Below are 26,557 nucleotides of genomic sequence, written 5' to 3'. Positions count from 1 at the left end.
TTATGGAACTTCCCCTGGATCTGTAAGCCTGAAACAAATCCTATTCCTCCCACAAAGTGTGTCTGTTTGGAAGTTCATGCCAGCAATGTGGAGCTGTCAACAACTGCATCCAGTCCTTGTTCCTACAGTAAAATTATAACGCTGTGTAGCATATGCTTATTTATCTGCTTATCTTCCCTACTAGGCTACCAAGAACTACTTTCATTTATCGTCCTATCCATGATATAATGCCCAACACAGAATGAGATCACTGCATTCTTGTTGGAGAGGAAAATAAATGAATATCACCTTTTCATGCAAGCATCTAAACAAACGACTTGATATCATCCTTTCCTATGCAGGAAAGGACCCAAAGGGCATTAACTGACAAATGTCGGTTCAGTTACATTATCTCGGAGTCTAAAAGCAACACAGTTCACCAATCAGAAGGACTGGAATCACATCTGAACAAACACTGTCATCACTGAGAAATATTTTTAAGGCAATATCTTTATTGAGCTGTGTCCAGTTTGCTGAGGAATACAAGCATTGAAGGGAATAAAGACAGAAGGTGAGCTTCACCCCAACACACACACCCTTTCATAATTAATCAGAAGAAATGCATTTATTTGCCTAAGAATTACCTAAATGTTTTGAGAATATTTGATTTTATTCCTTTGAAATCATCTTAAAAGAGAAAAGTATTACTTCTGAGAGTTGGGAAATCTCAAGGGCAGTTGTAAATTCATTTCATCACTTTAATGCGGGAAGATAAACAAGGGTACTGAGTATAGGCACTCAATTATGTTGCCGCAGTTATATTTTAGCCTTGGCCTTGGCTTCACTCAAGTACTCTGTGCTAATGGAAACATTGATTTTGTTTCCAACATTGCATTTCAGTGTTCTCCGAAGACGCAAATTTCTCTTCAGCTTTTGTGTTTGTCCGTACACACGGTTAGCCATGAAATCCACCCTGTGGCTTTGCCTAAACATCACTGCCCACTGGGTGCCATTCCTTATCATCATACTGCTCTACTCAACAAATTGTAGTTGTATGCCAATTTGCTGGGCCAGATGCCCAGTACTAAGTCAGTAACAGACTTCAGCAGAACGTGCTGTAGTTGTTTCTGTCAACCACTGTGCTGTGTAGACCTATGAGATTTCTTTGAGCTCACACAGAATTTTCCTAAATATTTCTGTGTTAGGATCAGCTCACCAGAATATGATCTGGAGTCTAAAGCAACAAATAAACCCAGTAGCCTAAATATAATTAAAATACTCTCCACATATTGCTGTCCTTTTTCCAATGAGAATTCCAATGATCCAGCCCAAAAGTCCTTTTATTTGAACTAATCTAATATTTATTGATTAAATTTGAGAGAACCCAGTGTAATTCTCTTCACTATCACAATGGTGTGTCAAACAGCTTACCTAATTTTTCTTCTTCTTTTTTTTAACAAATTTTTACCAAAGTCTGAATTTAATCTATTTTAAAAAGCTACTGATGCACATAAGGCTCCACTCTGCTGAGGGCTCTAAAATGCAGTGGGGACATGTGTACACAGCACAGGACAGACTCTCTGGGTCCACATGCATGCCAAGGCTCCCAGAGGTTTGCAGCACACGAAACTTGATGGTTGCTGGTGGTGTAGGGGTGGTGGCAAGGACATCTTGTGAGAAAAGATGATGTTGAGCTTGATCTGAAGATGAAATGGAAATTTTCCTCTGGAATGAGGTAGGAAGAGGAATCTAGAAAAGAGCATAGCACAGGAGGTTTTTAGAGAACATAATATGGGTTGAAAATAGGAGGGTGATGTGTCAGGAAAAGCTTGATAGTGAATTTGAAAGGTTACCAGGGATAAAGCATAAAGGCTCTTGTATCTTTATTATGTGGTTTTGAACTTGATTCTAGTGGAAAGCCAGTGCAACATTTAAGCACCATTATGACACACCCGTCTTAGAATGATCCCTTGAGCATACATGTGAGATATGTTTATAAATAAAAGTTCTAGAGAACTTGGGATATTTAGAGATACAACTCATGTTTGAAGTATATTTACACTATAATACATGCTGCTTAACATCATGAGTCCCTAGGTTTGATTCCATAGCCAGAGAGAGAGAGGGGGGAGTAGGGGAGGGAGAGAATGGTAATAGTTAATATTAAAGATGATTTCTGATAAAATAAACTTTGGAAAATAATGGGTTAGATACAGTTAAGGAAATTTTAGGGTTTCTCAAAATTATTAACTTACTCATTTTATTCCCCTAAGAAAAGAAATATATAACATTTCTCAAACTTACCTCACTTTGAAAAACATTTTTCTCCCTTACCAAAGCCCTCATAGGATTATTGTTCTCTTAAGACGTTTTGTAAAATGCAAGCACTGTGGATGGATTGGAAAGCTACGACGAGGTCAGTGAGATCTTCATGAGAATATCACCCCAGTCCTAAGAACGAAGAACAACAGGATCAGCGGGGATAGAAAAGCTGGAATCAAGTCACGTTTCCTACTGGGCTGGCCAGAATGACCAGGGTATGGTCTGGCACAACACTTTGATGTCAATGATAACAGCCTCAGGGTTTAACTTGATAAGACTTGTGGTCAGAAGAGTGCAGTCCACATGCCCCCTTCATGTGTGTGTGTGTGTGTGTGTGTGTGTCTGTGTATGTCATATATGGATAGTATGTGTGCGCCCCATGCATGTGTAAGCGGAGGCCAATCCGTAAACCCCAGTGATTCTCCTGTCTCCTCCGGATGGTAGGTGTGCTTGGCCACTCCAGGCTTTCCCTTTGGATGCCTGGATCAAACTCAGACCCCCAGCTTGTGTGGCAAGCGCTCTCACCCCTAAGCCATCTCCTTAGCCCAATACCCTCTTCTTCACATGGGTCTACAGGAAAGGAAGGGCTGATCTAGACAAGAACCATCATCTCCTGATGTTCCTCACGCTTTCCTCGGAGGAGAGCCAGAATGTGACTATTTATAAACACTGAGTAATCACCAAACAAGTTATGTTTGTCTTTGGATTATACTTCTTTGCTGATATTTGAGTAGGGATGAATGTGACATTTAGAGAATTGATGATGCTCTAATAAGACTAATAACGTTGCATGCCTCGGCTTGACTGTGAAGGAGCTAGAAGGCCGCCTGGTATTTTCATCCTATCCAGCTAAATCCTTGCCTGCTCCTTCCTCTGCCCTGGGGAGAGAGGGCTGCACCTTCCAGGCACACACGTCCAGCCCATTGGGCAGAGTGCCTTCCTCTCTGTTTAGTCTTTGAGGCCCAGGCAGCCACATACTAGGCTTCAGCAGAGTTGAGCCTTAGCTATGCTGTTCTCCCTTCTAATAATCATTTAGGAATGTGGTTTGCTAAGTAGCCATTTATTATTATAGTTCCATTATAAATATGTATTGAGAAGGTATTTATTATCCAATTTCAAACCACTAGCAAAGCTCTATACTCATTTGAAACAATGCATCCTTTTCTTTGGAGCACAGCGGATGTATAGGAAATATGTTTGCTTTGATCCTTTTACTGCTCCAAGGAGCTGCCTGACTGGGTCTGCCTCAGAGATGTGGGCTGGACAAGACTTTGGTCCTCATTGCACCCAGTGAGATCAAAGGATTGGAACTCCTTTGAAATGGATCAGCGATGCCTGTTGTTGAGCCTTTGAAATGTGTTGACGCCACAGTCTCCCAGATGTCCACCCATGCTGATTGTGGGTGGGGCCGGGATGGGGACAAAGAGATTGCCTCTCATGGTGTACGCTCAGAAGGGTCCCCTTCCACTGAAGTGTGCCACTCATTCATTGGTATTTGTTTCTGAAGGGTGTTAGCTAGATTACTAACCACTGCCTCCGCCCCCCACTGCTTTTTTTTTTTTTTACTATTAAGAACTGCTGAATGTCAAAGACAAGCAAACTCCCCATGCATTTCCAACCTGGTAAAAATGTCTGTGGCTTGCTTTTACCCACAGCTAACATGAAGACAAGGGAATAGCGACTGAGAAACTTGTGAGCCCACAATGGGCTGTGATCTTTGTGTTGAGATTTAAGTAGTCTCTCTCTAGCCCAGGTTGACCTGTGATTCACTATGTAGTCTCAAGGTGGCCTTGAACTCATAGTAACTCGCAGTGATCCTCCCACCTCTGCCTCCCAAGAGCTGGGGTTAAAAGTGTGCACCACCACACCTGGTCCACCTGTTTCATATTGAGGGAGGAAGAAAGGAGGGAGAGAGAGCAGACAGTAGGAAGAAGGACAGGAGGAAAGGTCTTTCTGTAAATTTTTAAGAAGTACTGGGATAATTCTGTATTGATATACTAACTAATCAAGCAAAAGCAAGAGTTAGAAGGGAAAATTAACTTTCTTATGCCCTAGGAAAAAGTTCTTGGGCACATGGGAAGATAATTCATATTCTTCTTATTCTATAAAGGTTGAACCAGTTATATTTAGTTACTTTATCATTAATATGAATATCTCCCATCCATAGGAAAAAAAAATGGCTTTATAAAGCAACCCTGACAATTTTCTCCCAACAACAGTGACATTTTTAATCATTTTGAAATGTTTTGCTTTGTTATCATTTCTGGATGATAATGACTATGCCTAAAGAAAATCTGAAGCAGATAAATGAATGCTTTTGAAATTTAGCTATAATTAACTGCTTAAATTAGGAATGCCACTCAGCCTCCATATGTCAAATTTATTTGGAAATTATTGTCAAATGTGTGCATTCATGACTGAACAGTACTCAAGACCTGAAGCAAGTACAATCTCTGAAAATTTCCTAATCTATACATACAAAATTGTATATGTTCTCAAAGTACCTCTCTCTCTATAGGCAGATGGATGGGTGGATAGATTATAAATAGATGATAGATTAATAGTACTAGTTACATTTACAGCAAAATGAGATGTGTGGGCTGGAGAGATGGCTCAGCAGCAAAGCCAAATGAACCGGGTTTAGTTCCCAAGTACTCATGTAAAGCCAGATGCACAAAAGTGGTGCATGCATCTGGAGTTCATTTGCAGTGGCTGGAGGCCCTGGTGTATCCATTTTCTTTCTCTTTCTCTGTCTCTCTCTATATATAAATAAATCATTTTAAAATGTAGTATGCATGTCTGTATGGACAGGTAACTATAGATGTTTTTCAGTTGCAAAATTTAATTATCTCTTCTTCTATTCTCAGTGCATGAAACGGAGCTAACATATAGTACTACCTGTGATGGGTAATTCATCATTTAAAAATATTTTCTATTTATTTGCAAACAGAGATGAAAGAGAGAGAGAGCGTAAATGGGCACACAAGGGCCTGGTGCCCCTGCAAATGAATTTCAGATGCCTGTGCCACTTTGTGTGTCTGGCTTTATATGGGTACTGGGAAATCGAACCTTGGCTGTCAGGGTGTACAAGCAAGCACCTTTAACAACTGAACCATGTCCCTAGCTCATCATTCCTCACATTAAACCTGTAGTAAAATGAATTATTAAATATATTCAGTGTGATAAATGATAAATTTATCCATTAGCAATGAAAAAAATATCCTTTCAGCTTCAAAACTATAACATTCACAAGAATACTGAATTATTTTTAACACTTTAATATAACTGGTGTAAATTCTAGCTTCATCAAATAGTGTTCTAGTCTGACTCCAAAACTTTAAGCTCTAAAACTAGCATCTCTCCCACTTCTTGTTTGAAGCATCTTTTAACAAGGCAACATTTTTAGAACAATTAGGAAAAACATGGATAGCCTTGTCTCATATGAATTAAAGTCGCTAAGCTAAACAAACTTCTAGTTTTGCTTCTTTGTTGGCATAGGGGTCATTTTGTAAGGCAAAATACAAAGCCCTTTCCCAGGAAGAGATGGGAGAGATTACAGTGTCCAGAAACACTGAAGACACATAACAAAAACAAATGCTACAAACACTAGATACATAGCTGAGAGGGCAAAGGTGCACAGGGAGTAAAATAAAACACAGACTGGTTTTGAAGAGAGTGCAAGCAGTGTATATTTTATTAATAATCTTACCTTAAAACTTATTTTAGTTACATTAGTTATTAGATTAAATATGCTATTAAAAAACTTTAGAAACTCATTTTTAAGTAAGAGGAAGATTTTGTGCTTGCATTTAAAAATAGATTATTAAAACTAATTACCCTTATTTCCTTCCATTTTTATTTGTGGCAACCAGAAAAGTTAAAATTGCATATGTAGTATACTGCTCATATGACATGTCCTTTTAAATAGCACTGTTACTGTAGAAAATCACTTTTTCTGTCTTAAGTTTTTTGAGTTTAAGTAAATGAACTTCAGCTTCTGAGCAGCACACAGGCTTGATTTTTTTTTTTAATTCTCTCCTCTTATAATAGCCTCTGGATAAAATATAACAAGCACATTTTAAGATGCATTGATGAGCTTGCATGACAGTATTTAAAAGAGCTATAAGATAAAAGAGAAAATGATCTGAAAGCAAGCAAGTTAGCAATAACCTCATAACCTATATCTGCCACTGTCCCTGGGGAAGCTAACAGAGAGAATACATCTTAGGTCAGAAGCCAAGAAACCAACTGTGGTATTGCAGGGGAAAAAAATGGACCAAATAAAGAGCTCCACCTGCCAGGAAAGAAGTCTTTCAAAGGAACTTATTCTCCACTTATGGTCTCAGTTGGAAAGCAGATATACATTGAAATCTTTAAACAAAAGACAAAATTAGAAATCTATGACAAAAATTAATCATAAGACTAATAACTTATAAATTAAAAATACCCATGTATTTGAAAAAAATAAAAACACCAGCCTTCAAGAAAATAAACATCAAAACTAAAATGAGATATCATCCCATTCCAGTTAAAATGACTGAAAAAAATAGTAAAAGTTTATGTTTGTAAGGATGCAGTGAGGTAAGATGCTTCCACACACTTCTGGTAGAAATGTCAGGGGGAACAGCCATTATGGGATACAGGACATGGGATTCTCAGAAAACTGAAATTAGATCTACGAAATGTCCCAGCTGTAACTATCCCACCACTGGAGATATTTATCCAAAGGAAATGAAACTGGCATGCTAAAGAGATACTTTCTTCCCACATTTATTGTGGGTGTATTCACAGTAGGGAAGGTATGATGTGGAATTAGTCTCAGTGCCCAAGGAAGGATGAATTATTAAAGAAAATATGATTTCATATATATATATATATATATATATATATATATATATATATATATATATATGTGTGTGTGTGTGTGTGTGTGTGTGTGTGTGTGTGTGTGTGTCACATTTATATATATGATTTTATACATACATATATACATATATATATGCACATATATAGTATAGTACTATTAAGCCATAAAAAGAGAAAAATTATGTCATTTGAAGCAAAATGTTTAGACTTACAGGACATTTTGTTAAGTGAAACAATAAAGACCAAGAAAGACAAGCATGGTCTTATTTTCTTTTTTTATACCCAGAAGCTTAGAAAACAGGCCTTAATGTAGAATTTCTGGGTCAAAGCACCCAACCAGAAGAAGCTGATGGGAGGAAAGGGTTTCTTTTGGCTTTTAGTCTCAAGAGGAAGTTTCAGCATGGCAGGGAAAGGATGGTAGAGTGGAGGCTGTGTATCACTTCTTGTCCTAGCAGCTGGCAGAAAGCTGCAAGAGAGTGAGCTGAGCTCTGGCGAGGGTAAAACCAGCTATAACACACCAAAAGCTGCTCTCAGCAACACATATCTTCCCTCAAGTGACCACCTCCCAAACTGCCACCAGCTGAGGACCACTCATTCAAAACACCTAAGTTTATTGGAAACATCTAATACAAACCAATGCATACAATTATTAGTAGGGATTGGGAAGAATAGAAGGACTATTGGATAATGACTATCAGAATGTAGAAAGAGTAAGTTGCGGAGTTCCATAGCACAATGGAGTGTCCATATTCTGTAATGATCTGTTATATTCTTAAAGTATATAGATCTATAAAGAAGTTTCAAACCATAAAGAAATGATAAGAAAAGGGAAATGTTATTTTCCCTGATTTGATCAGGATATGCTATATTCATACATTGAAACATAGCACTATAATATATACCATTAATACAGGTTAATTAAAAATTTAAAAAGAGGAAATAATTATCAATAAAACAAAGATTTTTCAATTCAGAAGACACTACAGAAGACATTGTGTAAGCACTTTTAAAGCTAAATTAAAAGATCAACAGCCTGATATGAATAATTTGCTAAATTTAATTTTGAAAGAATTTTTTTGAGGTAGAACTTCACTCTATCCCAGGCTGAGCTATAATATACTTTGTAGACCCAGGTTGGCCTCAGACTCACAGAAATCCTTCTACCTCTGCTTCCTGAGTTCCCAGATAAAAGAAAAAATTTAAGAGCTTTTATTTTTTCATTCTTAAAATAAATTTTAATATATGTATTTGGTTTTCATTAAGTCTTTTCTGTCCTCTACTCTTCCCAAAGGTTTTAAAATATTTAAGTTGAATTAGTAGTAAAAATCTTTCTACAAGTTTGATTCCTTCTTTACTCTCAAGGAATAAATTATCTCATTATTTTTACATGTACTTTTTAGGAAACCATCTGTAAATAATGTTATGAGGTTATAGTGAACTTGTTCTCAAACCTGTCAAGGATAGTATGTGAAAGGAAATTTATAATACAATTGAAACTATTACTGTATGTATAAACCTTAAATATTAGCTAATCTACAAAGGCACTTATTAAGAAAAACCATTTTATGGGCTGGAGAGGTGGCTTAAGGCATTTGCCTGCAAAGCCAAAGGATCCTAGTTCAACTCTCCAGAACCCACGTAAGCCAGATGCACAAGGGGGCACATTCATCTGGAGTTCATCTGCAATGGCTAGAGCCACTGGTGTGTCTATTCTCTCTCTCTGCTTCTCTCTCTCTACTACTTTCTCTCTCTGCTTCTTTCTCTCTCTGCTTCTCTCTCTCTCTCTCAAATAAATCAATCAATAAAATATATATTTTTTTAAAACCTATCCCCCAGAAAGAAAAAACATTTTCTTCACCAAATTGTGTCAATGCCAAGATTACTGATTTTACAATTTCATTTATATGAAATAGTGAAAAAATGTAAAATATTTCATGACATCAAGTGACTTGGTGGTTGCCAGAGGCTGGCAGACAAGGCAAGGGATTGATTTCCATGGGCAAAGAAAACCCTCAAGATAAGAAACTCTTCCAATCTTGATTGTGGTGATAGGTCCCTTACGTGGGAGAATTATGTTGCATATAAATAAATTCTTTAACATAAAATTTAAAAAAAAAAAGTGATTCCTGTTTGCCAAATCAGGGAAAACCTGAACAAAAGATAGCTAATGATGTTGGGGAATTATAATTTATAGAAGACCATAAGCTCACACGAGAGGATATTTCTAGTGAACAAACAAGAGAGACAGAACGGCTTTCTTGTAGTAGATATGTAGCAGACAGCTTTAGGTTCGCTGAGATGAACTTCCAGACCAGGCACAGTTATGGAGGAAGGGATATTTATTGAAGCTTACAGATCCAGGGGAAGCTCCATAATGGCAGAAGAAGCTGGCCAGCTTTTGTAGGTCCAAACACAGAGACAGAGAGAGAGAAATCACAAGCCAGAAGCCACACCTCACAGCACACTTTAGGAACTTTAGGGAAGCACACTTTGCATATCTTTAGATTGGAATTTCAAACCCTCCACCACACCTTAAGATCTACCCAGTGACATCTCCTCCAGTTATGTGACTGCAGATCCACACTGCAAGCTAATAAAACACTGAATATATTGGGAACCATCTATTCAAACCACATTCCACCCCTGGCTCCCATTAGATTTTAAACCATCACACATTGTAAATTGTATTTAGTCCAATTTTAAAGGTACCCACAGTCTTGACCAACTTAAGATAGTTCCAAAGTCCCAAGTCTTTTCTGAGATTTAAGATTGTCTCTTATCTGTGAGTTCTGTAAAATCAAAAAAGTTATATATTTTTAACATATAAAGGTACAGAGTAAACATTTGTAACTAGTATAAGGCATAAGAGAGAGAGACTAGAACAATATAAACTCAACAACCATCATAAAAACATCAAACGTCAGAAAGAATATCTTGGAAAATTGCTAAATTGAAATATTAATTCACTGTGTAAAAGTACACCACTGTGACATTTTATGAATTTCATCATTGCACATTGGTGGTTCTGAGAAGCAGATATTTGTAATGGTAAAAATGTGTGATGGCTGCAGACTACTCTCAAGTGTTGCAAAGATAGTAAACATCAGAGGGAAGATGGCATGACAAAATAGTAAAATCTAGAGAATTTGGTAGACTAAAAGGGATTTTTTTTCAAATTATTCTGTCAACTTTATCATCTGAAGTTATTGAAAGATAACTATTTTTTAATATAGTTTATTTTTCACCAATATGAAATAATTTCCCAATTTATCACTGAATCAAATCACTTGGGTGCAGAATCCTGACATACTGCCACTTATCTGCATATATACACATAATACAGGCACTCAAATAAATAGGTATACACATGTTTTCTTTGATGTGCACAGACTATATCTCTAGAAACACATAAGACGCTGGCAATATTCTGCTTGGGAGAGAGGGATTGAAGATGAGAGAAACTTTGTTTGCTGCACTCTTTGATCCTTTTGAATTTTAAGTCATCAATCAACCCAAATGATGAATGAAAAAGATTCAAAGTTCTGGGAAAGCCACACACTGGTGAGAATGTGGTGCTCTGGAAACCGTCATACACAATGGGCAGAAGTGTGATGTTGCAACAAGTCAGGAAAAATCCATCTTGTACATTTCAGCATATCCAAGCTCTGAGAACTCTGTAGTCAGCAATTTCTATTCCCAGTGATACACTGTTCTGGCAAATGTATACCAGGAGTCACATTCAAGAATGGCCATGATGGCCTTAATCACAGCAGCAAAACCTCATGATAGGCTGAAATAGTACACAGAAGATGAGTGAATGAATTTTGGGTGCCTATAAAAAACCATGAACTTCAGAAACATAATGTTGAAGAAATACTGAAGTTGAAAATAATATTACACTTGTTTTAGGTTTCAAATCAGTGAAATTCAATCAGGTTTGTCTGACTGTGCACATAGTCAAACTATTATATAAAAACTAAAGGAATTACAAATACACAAGTCATAATACTGATTTCCATTGGCAACCAAGGTAGAGGCAGGTGGGAAGGAATCACAACAGGTTTCAATAGCTATTGTGATTTGGGAATATTTTATTTCTTAAACTGGGTAATGAGTGTACTAATTGTTCATTGCAGCACATATGATCCTCATATTTTTATGAAATAATTCAACGAAATAATATTTGTAGTCAAATGCTCTACCTCTGAGCTACACCCCCAGAAATAGTATGTGAAAAGACTACATTTTCCTAGTTTTACAAGAAGCAGCTTAGGAAATATGTGAAGGAAATCTGGATGACAACAACTATGCGGAGTACATTCCAATCACTTCTAGCCACACCCAGTCAGTCTGTATGAGGGGTCAGCGTGCTCACGTCCAGATGGTAGAATTCCTATCCTGCTGCACCCACTTCTCCACATCCTTCCAAGTGAGAAGTGAGAGAAAGACAGTCTGTGTTTGTGGAGAGAGGAAATAGGTTTGAAATATTTTTTTTAATATTTCATTTTTATTTATTTCAGAGAGAGAGATATACAGATATAGGCAGATAGACAGAGAGAATGGGCGCGCCAGGGCCTCCAGCCACTGCAAACGAACTCCAGACGCGTGCGCCCCCTTGTGCATCTGGCTAACGTGGGACCTGGGGAATCAAGCCTCGAACTGGGGTCCTTAGGCTTCACAGGCAAGCACTTAACCGCTAAGCCATCTCTCCAGCCCAGGTTTGAAATATTAAGCAACAGCAAACCTGACCTGCAGATCAGAGTGAGGTTCAGACTTCATTCATTCAAAGGACACCACTGTGCATCTCGACACAGGGAACGCAAAGGAACAAGAGGCATGTGGTCTCCGTCTGGCTTCTCTCACCCTATGAAACTTCCCCGTCTCCTCTGTGTCATTATGCTGTAGCCTGACTCTGAACTGGCCTCTGCTTCTCTTTCCACTCTCAAGATAATTACGGATACTTAACAAGACAATAATGTCAAGTCCATACGTTAGATGCTTTCTGGAAATTTCTACATACAGCTACCTGTTGGAGAAAGAAAACATTTTGCTATTGTAAAACCTCTCTGTACAAATCAGGGAAGGAGATTGTGAGAAACAAAGTTAAAATTGGCTTCGTATTATTACTACTGTGAGCGCATGACGGTAGAAGAAAAGTGCATACAAAGAACAGAATTACAAATAAATTCATCCTTAAAACTATAAGGCAGAAAAATTAAAATTCTCTAACTTTGGGCTGGAGACATGGCTTAGTGGTTAAGGACCCAGGTTCAATTCCCCAGGACCCACATTAGCCAGATAGACATGGTGGCACTTGCATCTGGAGGTTGTTTGCAGTGGCTGCACGCCCTGACAAGCCCGATTCTCTCACTCTCAACTAAATAAAGCCTAAAAATTGAAGTAGATTTTATCAGTTTTTGGCATACTTTGCAAAACTCTGAAGACAGCAAGCTTTCTGTTGCTCACCAAAGGGTTGTAGAGGTTTTGGAGAGCTTCTAGAAGGGATCTTTGACAAGCAATGAATGGTCATGAACATGGATGTGGATGTGAAAGTATACAGAGGCAAGTCAGGAGAGTGGAAAAAAATAAGGTAATGGAGTCAGCAGCAAAAGGTGCCAAGCAGCTTATTTCCGACTTCTCATGTCCGGGCATGCAAGGAGGTCACCATGGGAGGAAGTTGCTTGCTGTTATTGTCTTTAATTGCCTGCGATAGTGACAGGTCATTTCTTTTCTGTATTTCAGGCACTTGTGGGAATTTCCTCAGAATTGCAACTAAAGAAAGCAAAGTTTGGTGTTTTTTTTTAAATTGAATCCCTTAATCTTATAAGAAAATATGCCATACTGTTCTAACTTTTGTGGTGTCATTTGCGGTACCGCTATTCTGAAAGCTGACGCAGTGTTTCCATTGCTAATCATTCCTTTTATAGGTTTGTCACTGCCGCAGGATGCCGCAGGGACGTCAAAGTGCTGCCTCCACGCTTTTGGCTCACCTGCTGCATGGCATACTTGACAGAGCTACTTTTGCTTTCATTCAACTTTTATGATCCACAAACCAGGAACACCAAACACAAATGCTTTTAGCTCAATCTGAAGATAAAGTCCTCTCCTGGGGCACACATCAGTTTCATGGAAAGGGACAATAAACCTAAGTGTAAGATAGACACATGCTGCTTGTCTTTAGGAAAGCCAGTCATATCCTCAATCCATCACAGGACCCTATCCCACGCTGCCCTGAGAAATCAGCTTACTAAGGAAGAATAGTAAATATGTCATGTGCATGTCCAATGCCAGGGTTTCATTTTCTCTTCCTCTTAGCTCGTGTGAACACTTAGCTCGTGTGAACATGATCTCATGAGTCCTAAACTTTCTTCCCATCCCATTGAGACCCCAGAACTACATGGATAACTGTTTTCCATTGTCTGTGTGTGTGATTAAATAAAAACATACACTTTTCTTGCTTTACATTGTCCTCTGAGCATTTGTGGATCGTGACAGCTCGTAGTCGAGGAGAGCAAGAACCCTGGGGAAGTTCTCCTGAAACCTTCAGAACCTCACCGTTGGGGGCTGAGGAAATGTCTCAGGGGCTAAAGACTATTGCCAGCAAAGCATGCCAGCCTAGGTTCAATTCCTGAGCACCCACATAAAGCCAGACTCAAAGTGATGTATATGTCCAGTGTTTGTATGTTTGCAGTGACAAATGGCCACACACACACACACACACACACACACACACTTAAATAAAATTTTGAGGAAAGAACTTCACTGTCTTCAGTGAAATGTGAGCCACAATGAGACCTTAATTATATCTACTTTGTTTAATTATAAGGGCAACACTTGCATATAGCAGGGAGAAAAACATTCAGCTCTACACGGATATGAAAAAGGGGTAACTGTGTCTCTGCAACCTGATTCCCACCCTTCCTGCTTTCCATTTTTCCTGCTGCAGCTGCCATGAGCCATCTCTCAGGAGCTTTCCAGACTGGTGTTTTGCTTATCTGTGAGTACGGTTGTGTGCAGATCTGTGAACACACACAGATATTCATGTTCTTTCTCTTGACTCAAGACATTTCTAGAAAAATCACAGGATGTTTCTGTCAATGAAAAGCTCCTGGCTCTAATGAGTCTTTCTCATCATATGTGTTCCCTTGGGTCCACGTATGCTAACAAATCCTGACCTACTTCATCATAGCCCACATCGTCACATTTTTTTTTTTTTTTTAATGTGAGAAGGTGTTTCTTTCACCCAGTCAGGAAATTTCTGGAACTATGTCTCTCAAATATCAAGAGTGTCAGGCTCAGTGCTCTGCAATGACACAAGGTGGACTATGTAAAAGCTGACGATGTGAACATGTGGCATTTTGATTGTGATATTTGGATGCAGTTCTCTTAATAAAAGTTATTTACCAACTTCTTATTTTTTCTTGCCAATAGTAATTTTACAAAGTTTTTCACACATGTAATATTTTTTCTATAAGATTTTTTTTACCATTTTTATACCTACTTTATTGTGTCTTTCCAATAATGAATGACTTTTCTAGGACTACCAACAGTACTTGGGCATCCTTCACTTAATCAGTTCTGGCACTTTCGGCCTGGGGTTAAGCATAGACCCCAGGGGTTAACGGCAATCTCATTAGATCTAAGAGGTATGCTATGCTAAGCAGAATTCTTTGATGTCCTGAAGATTCCTACTTCATCATAAACATGTTCCGTACAGTTCCTTTCCTTATGTGTGGGGGGAGTGTGGTGGTTTGATTCAGGTGTCCCCCATAAACTTAGGTATTCTGAATGCTAGGCTCCCAGCTGATGGAGATTTGGGAATTAATGCCTCCTGGAGGGAGTGTATTGTTGGGGGCGGGCTTATGGGCTTTATAGCCAGTTTCCCCATGCCAGTGTTTGGCACACCCTCCTGTAGCTGTGTCCCACCTTATGTTGGCCAGGGGGTGATGTCCACCCCTCTGCTCATGCCGTCGTTTTCCCCTGCCATCGTGAAGCTTCCCCTCGAGCCTGTAAGCCAAAATAAAACTCTTTTTCCCAGCAGCTGCTCTTGGTTAGGTGATTTCTACCAGCAATGCGAACCGGACTGCAACAGGGAGGTTGCCTACAATTATGTTGCAATATATATGCAAGAGTGATTTTGTGGGTATGATTAAGATCTGAACTTGGTTGACTATGAGTAGAAAGGTAGATCGCTGTGGGCGGGCCTGTCTGAATCAAGAGCCACAGTAGACATCTTCCTGCTGGATTTGAAGAAATTAGTTGCTCTGTTGTCAGCAAAAAGGGCCACATGCCAAGCAACTGAAGGCATTCTGTAGGAGCTGAGAGCCACCCTAAGCTGACAGCTAGCAAGGACACAAGACCTCAATCCTATCACTACAAGAAAATCACTTCAGCCAATTGTTTGAAGAAGGAGTTTGGGAGAAAACCCAAGGCTCCTGATAATAAGACAGCCCTATGTTCGGCCCTGTGAATCTCAGGACATGCAGACCTTTTAGACCACAGCAGGCATTGCTGTACTAAAGCCCTCCCTTTCTCCTCACATACTGGCGGCATTTTATTTTGCACTCTTTTTTTTTTTAAATTTTTTTTATTTTCTTTTTTTTTTAAATTTATTTATATGAGAGCGATAGACACAGAGAGAAAGACAGATAGAGGGAGAGAGAGAGAATGGGCACGCCAGGGCTTCCAGCCACTGCAAACGAACTCCAGGCGCGTGCGCCCCCTTGTGCATCTGGCTAACGTGGGACCTGGGGAACCGAGCCTCGAACCGGGGTCCTTAGGCTTCACAGGCAAGCGCTTAACCGCTAAGCCATCTCTCCAGCCCTTATTTTGCACTCTTACATGCACTTTCTTACATTAGAATGGTCTGAAGTTTTGTTTTCTGGTGCCCACCTACCTCAAATCTGCAGGCAATGGGTTAAAATGTTTAGAATGACTTCTCAATTATATGCATTTAGGAATGCAAGTGCAGATTCCCAGGTCCACAGCTCCAGGGTTGCAAATCTGAACACAGAGGAGCCACCAACATAGCTACCTGTGTGCACAGTAGACAGACCAGTGGAAGACACCTTCAGAGAACCCCACGAGCAGCCAACCTATATGAAGTGGACTTCACTCAGATTCAACCAATCACTGCAGGCAAAAACATGAGTATGGTCCTGTCAGCTCTACCATACACGTCATCACATTCACATATTTGGTCTAGAGTGCAGATCAGTGCCAGAATGCTTGTCTAGATGCACGAAGTCCCAGGTTCCATCCTCAGCACAGAAATTAATAATAACAATGATGATAGTGAAGACTTGGCTCCAAGGAAAATGAGAAAAACACACCATATAGTTGTTTTCTGAGCCCCATTTGAACTTTTGATTTAGAACATAAATATTAGATTCACACAGCTGTGCACATGAGAAAAGTTCAATGCACATCTTTAGCTAATCCATGTATTATGTATAATTTATATTTATTTATAAACTTCCCATAAATAGATCTGCATAAATTTCAACAGCCCAAAAGAACGCCAAGCTTCTTTAAAAACTAAAGCATGATATACAAACGGAAGAAAGCCAAGGTGATTCTGAACATTTAGATCACTGAAAGACTTGTTAATCAAGTTTTTATGTATAGAAATAAAAGTAAAAAATCTCAAATTGCCTCCACGTCTCATAATTAGCCAAATAAATCAAGACACAATCATGAATCATTATTTTTTTCCTCAAATAAAAACTGTAATTTCCTCTGGGTTTAAAGCAGAAATGCAGAAAGCTGAGAAGTTGAGACATTTGTGGAAAACAGGCAAATAAGCTAAATAACTTTCAGTGGATTTAAATTCCCCATCTTCCATAACAGCAGCAACAACAAAAACCCACTGACTGCAAATGCTTGAGTCGTGATGGACTCTGCTGGTGCTGAATGTGGTTAGGAGCGGTGGAGGACCTCTAACCCAAGCATCCAAAATCTCAGCTGTGCCATCTGTGAGACTTCCAAGTGCCAAAACGACTTCACACATGGGAAATTCCAAACTTAACTTCATGTGATAGGCTGCATCAGATCTGTGTAAAGCTGGGGCTGGAGAGATGGCTCAGCACTTAAGGAGCTTGCCTGCAAACTTTTAACGACCTGAGTTCAGTTCCTCAGTTTCCACCTAAAGTGAGACGCACAAAACGTAACTGGATCTGGAGTCCATTTGCAGCAGCTGGAAGCCTTGCTCTCTGGCTGTCTCTCTCTTTTCTCTTCTCTCTTTCTTTCTCTCTCTCTCTGTTTATAAATCAATAAAAGTATCTTTCAAATGGGATGGAGAGATGGCGTAGCACTTAAGGCATTTGCCTGCAAAGCCAAAGGATCCTGGTTCAATTCCCCAGGACCCACGTAAGACAGATGCACAGGGGACCCATGCATCTGGAGTTCGTTTGCAGTGGCTGGAGGCCCTGGTGTGCCCATTCTCTCCCTCACTCCTGCCCTTGCCTCTTTCTCTCTCTCAAATAAATAAAATGTTTTAAAAAATTGTGTAAAATTTCCTTTATACAACATATATAAATGAATTTTATGTTTATACTTGGGTCCCATCTTAAAGATATCTCACATATCATGCAAATATTCCAAAATTAAAAATAAAATCAAAAACCTAGCCACTTCCGGTACCAAGCATTTTGAAGGAAGGGTATTTAACCTACAGTATGCACATCTTGCTTCCCTTGGGAACAACTTCCTGAGGACTGCCATCAAAAAAAGGTTTACAAGAAACACAATTGTTGCAGTCCAGTTCGCATTGCTGGTAGAAATCACCCAACCAAGAGTAGCTTCTGGGAAAAAGAGGTTTATTTTGGCTCACAGGCTTGAGGAGAAGCTTCACGATGGCAGAGGAAAACGATGGCATGAGCAGAGGGTGGACATCACCCCCTGGCAAACATAAGATGGACCACAGCAACAGAAGGGTGTGCCAAACCCTGGCAAGGGGAAACTGGCTTTAAAGCCCATAAGCCTGCCCCCAACAATACACTCCCTCCAGGAGGCGTTAATTCCCAAATATCCATCAGCTGGGGAGATAGCATTCAGAACACCTAAGTTTATGGGGGACACCTGAATCAAACCACCACAACAATGAAAAAAACAAAACAAAGAAAAAGTATAAAGAGACATATCTAAGGCTTCTGACATAAATAGTCACACCAGAACATAGACACACATGTACAAGAGATGGCCCTGGTGCTCTGAGCCCCCAGAAGCCCCTGGCCCGGAGAGCTCAAACGCTCACGTGGGAGCCATTGCACAGTTGCTGTCCAAGTTGAGCTGGTCTCTTCTCCCACGAGCATCAAGCTGGACTTCATGCTCAGAAACATCCCGCAGCCTGCTCCGCTTCCCATCTGGAGGCTAGTGAAATGATGCTCTCAGAAATGCCACAGTAAAGCACAGACCCTTCCGTAACCTGGCAGAACTGCCTGACCTGTCTCGTTGGATGACGTGCCCGCAGGTGCTGCTGGGAGCCCCGATCCGACCATCTTTCTGTTTTCCATCAAGGGCAGCGTCTGCCCTGATCCAACGTCAGCGTGCTTCTGCCATGAGAGGACGCCAGGCTGCAGTGACCAATGTGCCACATGTGGAAACACGGGACATCACGGGAGCCTCGGATCTGAGGTCAGTCAGAGAGCTCAGGGAGGGCAGCTCAGGGTGGTGGTGCTCCACTCAGCCGCAGCCTGCTGGTGGGTGACTGACGTTACTTGTCCTGAAAGTCACCAAAAAAAAAAAAAAAAAAAAAAAAAAAACACTCAGAAGAACGTGGAAGAACAGGATGTTGAGTTTTATGCCAAGACTAGATATGACGGCTATCATTTCTGTTGTCATTCAGTCACTGTCCACCCCTAAGCAGAGAAACAGAAATGAGTGTTGCTTGAGTGCCAAGAAAGAGAAAAAAGTCTAATTTTGGTAAATAAAATGCACTCTCGGCTTCAGATAGGAAGAACTGATCTAGACTAGCTGTCTCTAGGTATGCATCAGAAAACAAAACAAAAAAAGCCCCTTTCCTATTTTCTCTGTATTTCCATCTTCAGACAGGACTTTGTTATAAAACAACGGCTAGCCTTGAAGTTGGCTTTATAGCCTAGTTGGCCTATAATGATCCTTATGCCTCAAACGCCCCAGGTTTTAGACTTAGCAGGTGTATAACGCCATTGCAAGCTCTTGTGTATAATTTTCAATCATTTCCTCTATTAAAAATGTTTATGTAACATCCCTTCCACACATAAGTTGAAAAAAATAGTTATGCTTGAGTATGAGCCACAGTTTTGTAAAGTAAAACATGTGAACATTTAGAAAAAATTTGCTCTGCCGCTGTTTCTCAGATTTGAAATCCCCACCTGCTCCGTTTGATGTTTAAATACAGAAGTTCATCTGTGATCACCACCTTTCTGGAGGGCACAGTTCATTTACCAGAGAAAAGAAAGACAACATCATCATAGGCATGCTAAAAGGAAAATAATAGCAAACAATTAAATCTGCTCTCATTTTAAGGATGCACAGCATGCATGAGTATTATAGACATGAAGAGAAATTACTGATCTTTAACTACTTTTAAATCAGAAAAACAACTTCTTTTTTTTTTTTTCTGTAACCAGTGATTTTAGATATCTTAAAAATCCCATGACTGGAAGGTTTGGCAATGCATCGTTTTATTTTTCCTTTCTATGTTTTTCTGTCTGCACATTAGATGAAGAAAGAAACTCATTAAGCAATATTTAACTTTCTCTTCTGTCTTCTTTGACATAATAATGGAATCAAAAGCGAGAATTACCGTGGTTAGAGAAAGTCCAAAGAGGAGCACCGGAAATGCCGCCCTAGTAGCGATTTAATCAAAGCATCAACAAGACCCATCTGTAGCCTTGAAAGAGATTTTCATCCAACTTTGAAAGGCATTACAGAAGTCTGCATTAAGGCAGGAATTCTCCAAATTCAATAAAAGGAAATGTAAAAAGATATTTTCTACAAATGCCTCCAGCTGGCCATCTGCCCTAATCACATATAGGCTTCAAAATTGTTTTCTACTGACAATAATAGGATCTATAAAGAGTATTGCTGTGGAGTGATTTGAGAGACTGTGGAGTGCTGTGACCCTTCACCTCGACGGAGCTGAGCCCGCCTGGATGGGAACATAAAGTCAGATATAGAAAGAGCCCAGTGCGGGGGAGGCAGCTGCCTCTGCACCAGCCTGACATATTTCTCAATCTCTCCCAGGGCAAAGGACACCTGATTAGCTGCGATCTTCTGTGCCCTGAGTACAAAGGCACCGGCATGGATGGCAGCAAAATTATTATGATATTTTCGCAAAATGGGACTTTAAAATACAGGTTACCTTTAGCTGTCAATCCATCGTGGACATCTACTGTATCATCCCCAAGGTTTCACACAATATGCAGAAAGTGGGTACTGAGAACTAGAGGGAAACTGAGGCATCAGGGAAAGGATCAGGATGAAAAGCTAGAGGCCCTGCTTGGGGCAGGCTGCCCCTTGCTGCTTCCTAATGTGGTCTCCACACAATGGGTCAGGAACTCTTACGAAGGCAGTTCTTGTGGGGAATGATGGCATGCTCCTGCAAACTAGCACTTCGGAGGCTGAGGCATGAGGATCCAAAGTTCAAGATCAACTTTGGCTACACAGAGACATCCTGCCTCAAGAAGAGAGAGCAAAACAGACATTAGTAAAATTGGAAGAACCCAGACACGGGAATGAGAAGGTCGAGGACAGGAACATCAATCTGCCTCTTCTTACTGACCCTACACTCCTCAGGAATATGAAATCTCGAGGTTCCCCCCATTACCTCATCTGAGAAGGGGAAAAAAAAAAACTGTGATAAATAGTATTGAATGATAGATAATAAAGAACACAAAAGAGATTACGCACAAAGCCCCTGACATCAGAGGCCTGTTTCTTGAAGAAAAGCACATTTGTGAAGCAATTTGAGGGGCATGAACAAGCAGACAAGAAATACAAGATTCTGTGGTATAAGAAGGATACTTGTCATTTACAGAGGCACTCACACACGTTTATAAATGCACTTTGAAGATTTTAGAGGGTATTGCTTAAGCTGACCCTCGCCACATCCATGTGTTAAAGGCTTGGTCCCCAGCCTGTCATGCTGTTGGTTGGGGAAACCTTCAGGAGAGAGAAGTAAAGTCCTTGGGGGCGTGCCATCGAAGGGTATATTCGGACTCTAACTCCTGCCTGTCCCTCTTCTTGTTCCCAGCAGGCACGGGAGCAGGCCTCCTTCTGCATGTTCTCATTCATGATAGACTGTGCAGCCCTAGACCCAAGTGACATGGTACTGTAGAAACCTTCATGTTGCTAGCAAAAAGCACCCATGTAAAAGTAGCTGATGGCAGGAAAGACTTTTTTTACTTTATTTCTTTCTTTATTTTGGCTCACAGTCTCGAGAGAAAGCTTCATGATGGCAGGGGAAAGCTTGGCACAAGCAGACGCTGGACACCACCTCCTTGCCAACATCATGTGGGCCACAGCAACAGGGTCCTGAGGCGTTCTCTGGCAAGGGGGAGCTGGTTATAACACCCCAATGCCCACCTGCTAGAAACACACTTCCTCCAGCAAGGCTCCACCTCCCAAATTGTCATTAGCTGGAGATTAAGCATTCAAGAACTCGTGAGTTTATGTGGGGCATCTGATTCAAGCCACCACACACGAGCCAAAGCCACTGAAACCTTAAAACAAACTAAAGCTTTCTTTCTTTAAGGAGCTATGTCCCAGGGATTTGTCATAGTGATGAAAGCTGGGAAACATGGTGGGATAGAGCACGCCCACCCAGCCCTGTGTGTCAGTAGGATGCCTTCATTGTGCATGTCCGACATGCTACGTAACGACTGCGTCATGCTTCCAGATACACATTTAGAATAGCATTAGTATAATGGTCCCTTCAGATTCAAAGAAACATGGGTAGAAACCACTTACAGGAAAGCTAAAGACCCAGGGTCAGAGCCTCCTAAGTTTAACACCACCATCTCTAAAGCAAGTTCTGAAGGTCAGAGGCCAAAAGGACAGACAGTTCAAGGTGACTAAATATATATCTGTATATTTTACTTTAAGTAGAAATTCACAGGAGCACTTAAGGGCAACTTGGGACACATAGAAGCTCCATCTCAAAAGAAAAGGTAAAGCCTAGAGAATTCCATTAACTAACACATTTTTTGCCACTATATACTCTTGCATGCTCTTCATCATTCTTGATTATGCTGTTTATTTTAGGCATTTGACTATTTTACCAACTTTTCTCATGAGCCCAATTCCCCACAGCCTGTCTTTATCAGTTCCTTCTCTGAGGATGATGGCCGGTTCTCACATTCTCGGCAAATGCTCCGATGCATGATTCAGTTTTAGGTTCACTTGGATGCACGAACATGATTCCTTCAGTGGGGCAGATTTTCCAAAACCCAGAAAAGCTCTTGTCCTATGATAGTCTAGTTCTCTGAGCTCTCCGCGATGTCAGGGGACACTTTGTGTCTGACAAAGACAGAGAAGACACAGCATGGGGGGGTCACTTGTCTCTTGGTCTACTTGTCTCTTGGCTTTTTTTTTTTTTTTTCCTATTAGAACTTAATTAATCAACCCCTCTGGAGTGTCCCTGAACTGACATTTCTAGCAGACAGAAAGGCTTTTGTTTCAGTACCTGAACCAGACTGGCAAGCTGGGAGTCAGTCTGCCATAGAACATGCCCAGCAGGCACGGACATCCGCCAGCAATGAAAACCTGCTCACAGAGAGGCTGAGAAGAGCAAGAGAAATGGTCTAGGCAGAAAGGTCGTCACAGTCCTGTCTGCAGTAGACGGAGGCCAGGATCGGGTGAATTCTCGCTGTGCAAGTCACCTTTCACACAGGTGTGACAGAATACCCAACAAAAGCAACTTCAGGAAGCAAGGATTTACTTCAGCTCACAGTGGGAGGCTACAGTCTATCACGGTGGCCAAGACAGTGGTTGGCAAACGAGGCAGCTGGTCAGCTGGTCACATGACATCCAGAGTCAGGAGGTAGAACGTGGTAAATGCTGATGCTCGCTCTCCTCCTTCCTTTTCCCTTTCAGTCCAGTCTAGGATCCCAGTCTATGAGGTGGTGCTACCAACACTCCAGGTTAAACCTTTCTGGCTCATGAATGTACTGAGAGATGTGTATCCATGCTAACGCTTAGTCTAGTCAAGTTAACAATGAAGATTGACCATCACATTGATCCACCATTGAATGATTAAGAGTTTGTCACTTAACTCTGAACTTCGATGTTTCCAAATAGTCCAGTTTGGCAGTAAGGAATATACAGAGGGTTGGAGTTCGTCCAACAAATATGACATGCCTATGATAAGTAAAGCCTGGGTTTGCACCTGTGAGCATAGAGGGAAGTACATTTGACACCATACGAGTCCCAAAACAGGTTATAGTTCAAAGCCAAGAATCCATAAAAGGTTTTATTTTAAAGGTTGACCATAGAATTACTTGAATTCGTTGAGAAGAGTATATCATATGCAGAGATTCCAGACACATGATTGTCTGTGTCAAATGTTTAGTAATTTCCAGAGGTAACATCCAGATACATTTCAGTGTTTCTGAGAATCTTACCACAAAACTTAGCATACCACCCTGACATCAGACCATAAAATTTAAGAGGATGAAAGACCTCTTTATAGTTAACATAACATTTTAAAATCTTAGAACCGAGCATCATGAAGGCTGTAAATAAGAAGACAGCTAATTATTTCATCATATTCCTTATTTGCCATTTTGCATATGTTGACTCCTTTTGAAGTTTGACAAGCAGCTCTGGTTTTTCTGAAGGAGGAATCTATAAAAGTTCAAAGCAATAACATTCGGGAAGTTGAAATAAAGCTGCAGTGACTCCACAGTGGCATTTTCAAAATGGCCCTCCAGGAATCCCTCACTAATGGTCTTCTTGGGTCAGCTAACGGACTGGACAATTCTTGACAAAAACTGAAAAAGGAAATGAAAGCAATTTTCTAAGTAATTTAAGAGAAAAGTACTTTCATCGCAATTCTGGATGAACAGTCATTGGTGGAAATCACTGGTAGAAATTTCTGGCCTGCTAGTGATGAGAGAGACCTCACCGTTGTGGAACCAAAGCTGACCATTCGTGGTGGAAACATGGGGTGCAGGCTAGGAGAGGAAGGGAAGGTCTCCAGAGGAAAACACGTGCGTGCTTCGCTGAGATCGGTGTGGCTCCTGCACCCCTGATCAGTGTGCTCCTTGTCCAGTTGCACGAATGATCCAACAGGGTGATGCTGTTCATGTACCACGTGTGGTGACATTAACCCATCGAGTGCATTCCTCACTTTAGAGTCAGCAGGGAGTTTGTGCAGGGAATGTGAAAAGTCAGAAAGTGCACCCAATCTAGCAGCAGCTCCGCAGGAAATCTGTCTTCTCCCTGGGCTGCTGAGCAGAACAACATCCAACAACGTCAAAGGAACTGGGGATCTGTCATCATCCGCCCAGGCTATATCTCTCTAGCAGGAGGTTTGGTGACTTCACAGTTTGACCAAATGCACCAACTCATCACAAATAATTAAAGCAATAAACTTAAAGGAAAAAAAAAAAAGAAGCCACTGCTTAGTGACTTCTTCATCAGCTCAAAGCCAGGCCTCCAGGAATGCATTGTCAAGCTGAGCTTGGCAGAAAAAGGAGCTGATGGATTTACTGCCCACATCTTCATTCTCTTCTCAGCTGTGCATGATGGTGTCAGATAAAGTGCAATGGACTGAGCATTCACCAGCAGGTAGCAGGTGGTAGATTAGATCTGAAGAAAAATATTAGCTTCCTAATACATCCAGTGAATATCTATGTCTATTAAGTTGGTAATATAAGTGATACATGGCTTGAAAAACAATAAGTACTTAGTATACAGACCTCACGTCTCCCCTGTGGTAGTTTGAATAGATGGGCCCCAATATATTCACTGTTTCATTAGTTTGTAGTTTGCATCTGCAGCCACCTGGCTGGAGGTGGTGTCACTGGGTGGATCTTAAGGTATAGTGGTGGGTTTCAGATTTCAATCTAAAGATGCGCAAAGTGTGCCTAGCTGGATTTCCTGAGGTGTGCTGTGCTGTGTGGCTTTTTGTTATTTTTAGGCTTGTGCTTATCTCTCCGTGTTTGTTCCTGTGAAGGCAGACCAGCTTCTTCTGCCATTATGGAACTTCCCCTGGAGCTGTAAGCTTCAATAAATCCCATCCCCCGTAACTGTGCCTGGTCTGGACGTTCATCTCAGCGACCCTGAAGCTGACTGCTATATCCCCATGCACCACTAGTAAGCAGGCCCTCTCTCTCTTTCCTCTTACACTCTGCAATTCACTGAGCCTTCCAAACCCGCCCAACAGTCACTGATGCTTAAAGCAGAACTAAGTACAAAGCATCTATAAATCAGACCTCCTCCTAGTTTTATGAAATAAGTAAAGTTTGCTCCTTATGTGATATGATATCTTGAGAGAGGCCATGGTCCAAAGACCGCAGCCTGAAGCTGTGGCAGTTGTGTGGGATGGAGTCACCCCAGCTCCTCCACTTCTACTCTGTCAAGTAGCTCAACTCTATCCCAGCAGAAGTCTGAACGGGTTCTCACACCTTCGGTCTCTGCACCGAGTTTGAAAAGCCCCCGTTGGGTCATTGCTAAGCAGTATGGCTATAGCTGAGGCTATGTTGATGTTTTATTTCTTTGTTTTGATATTCATTTATCAGAACAACCCATCGGTACCTATAAAAATGAAAAAAAAAATACTGAAAAATGTGTGGTAAAGAGTGAAAGCTTTCTAATGTCCTATCCACTCCCACAGGCCCACACCCTAGGCTCAGAGAACATGCACAGTAGATTTGGTCTCTTATTTCAAGTGTGTCAAATGTGACTTATTCGAGAAGAAGGTGGCTTATTGGAATATATTAATTCTACTCCTCCAGAATTTAATTTTGCCATTCAAAACACTCAGGGCTGCGACAGTTGTTCAAGGATAGGTCTAGTGTTGAGTAATGCTGTTCTTTGTACTGTCTATGGCTCCTTGGTGGGACTCTGGCTGCCACTGTGTCCACTACACAAACTTTTCAAATATGCCGCCTTGATTATGTTGATCTGAAGCTTGTACTGTCTACAAAATGTGAAAGAATTCTTCATCGTTGTTAGCTGAGATCTCTCATCAGGGATTTTCTTTAAGTTACAATGAGAAATAGGAACTTTTATAACCCACAGGTTATCCCTCCATTTGTTGGGAGCCGCGCTGGCTTCGTCAGGCTTTGCTGCGTCAGCTTGTTTACTGCTTTTGCATCCTAATCGTTTGCACATGAGCATATGACGTTATCCTAACATGGCTGCTCACCTATCCCGATTGGGTGATGCAAAGTCGTCTGATGAG

At 40.7% G+C, this 26,557-nt stretch overlaps 1 pseudogene; it reads right to left on the bottom strand.

The window, feature by feature from the left end:
* Positions 1 to 26,557, bottom strand: part of LOC101615448 — a 111,473-nt pseudogene that overhangs the window by 15,753 nt on the left and 69,163 nt on the right.

Source organism: Jaculus jaculus, chromosome 7, assembly GCF_020740685.1.
Source record: "Jaculus jaculus isolate mJacJac1 chromosome 7, mJacJac1.mat.Y.cur, whole genome shotgun sequence".
Lineage (NCBI taxonomy): Eukaryota > Metazoa > Chordata > Mammalia > Rodentia > Dipodidae > Jaculus > Jaculus jaculus.
The sequence above is the reverse complement of the archived record's forward strand: the minus strand, read 5'-3'. Positions and strand labels throughout refer to the sequence as shown.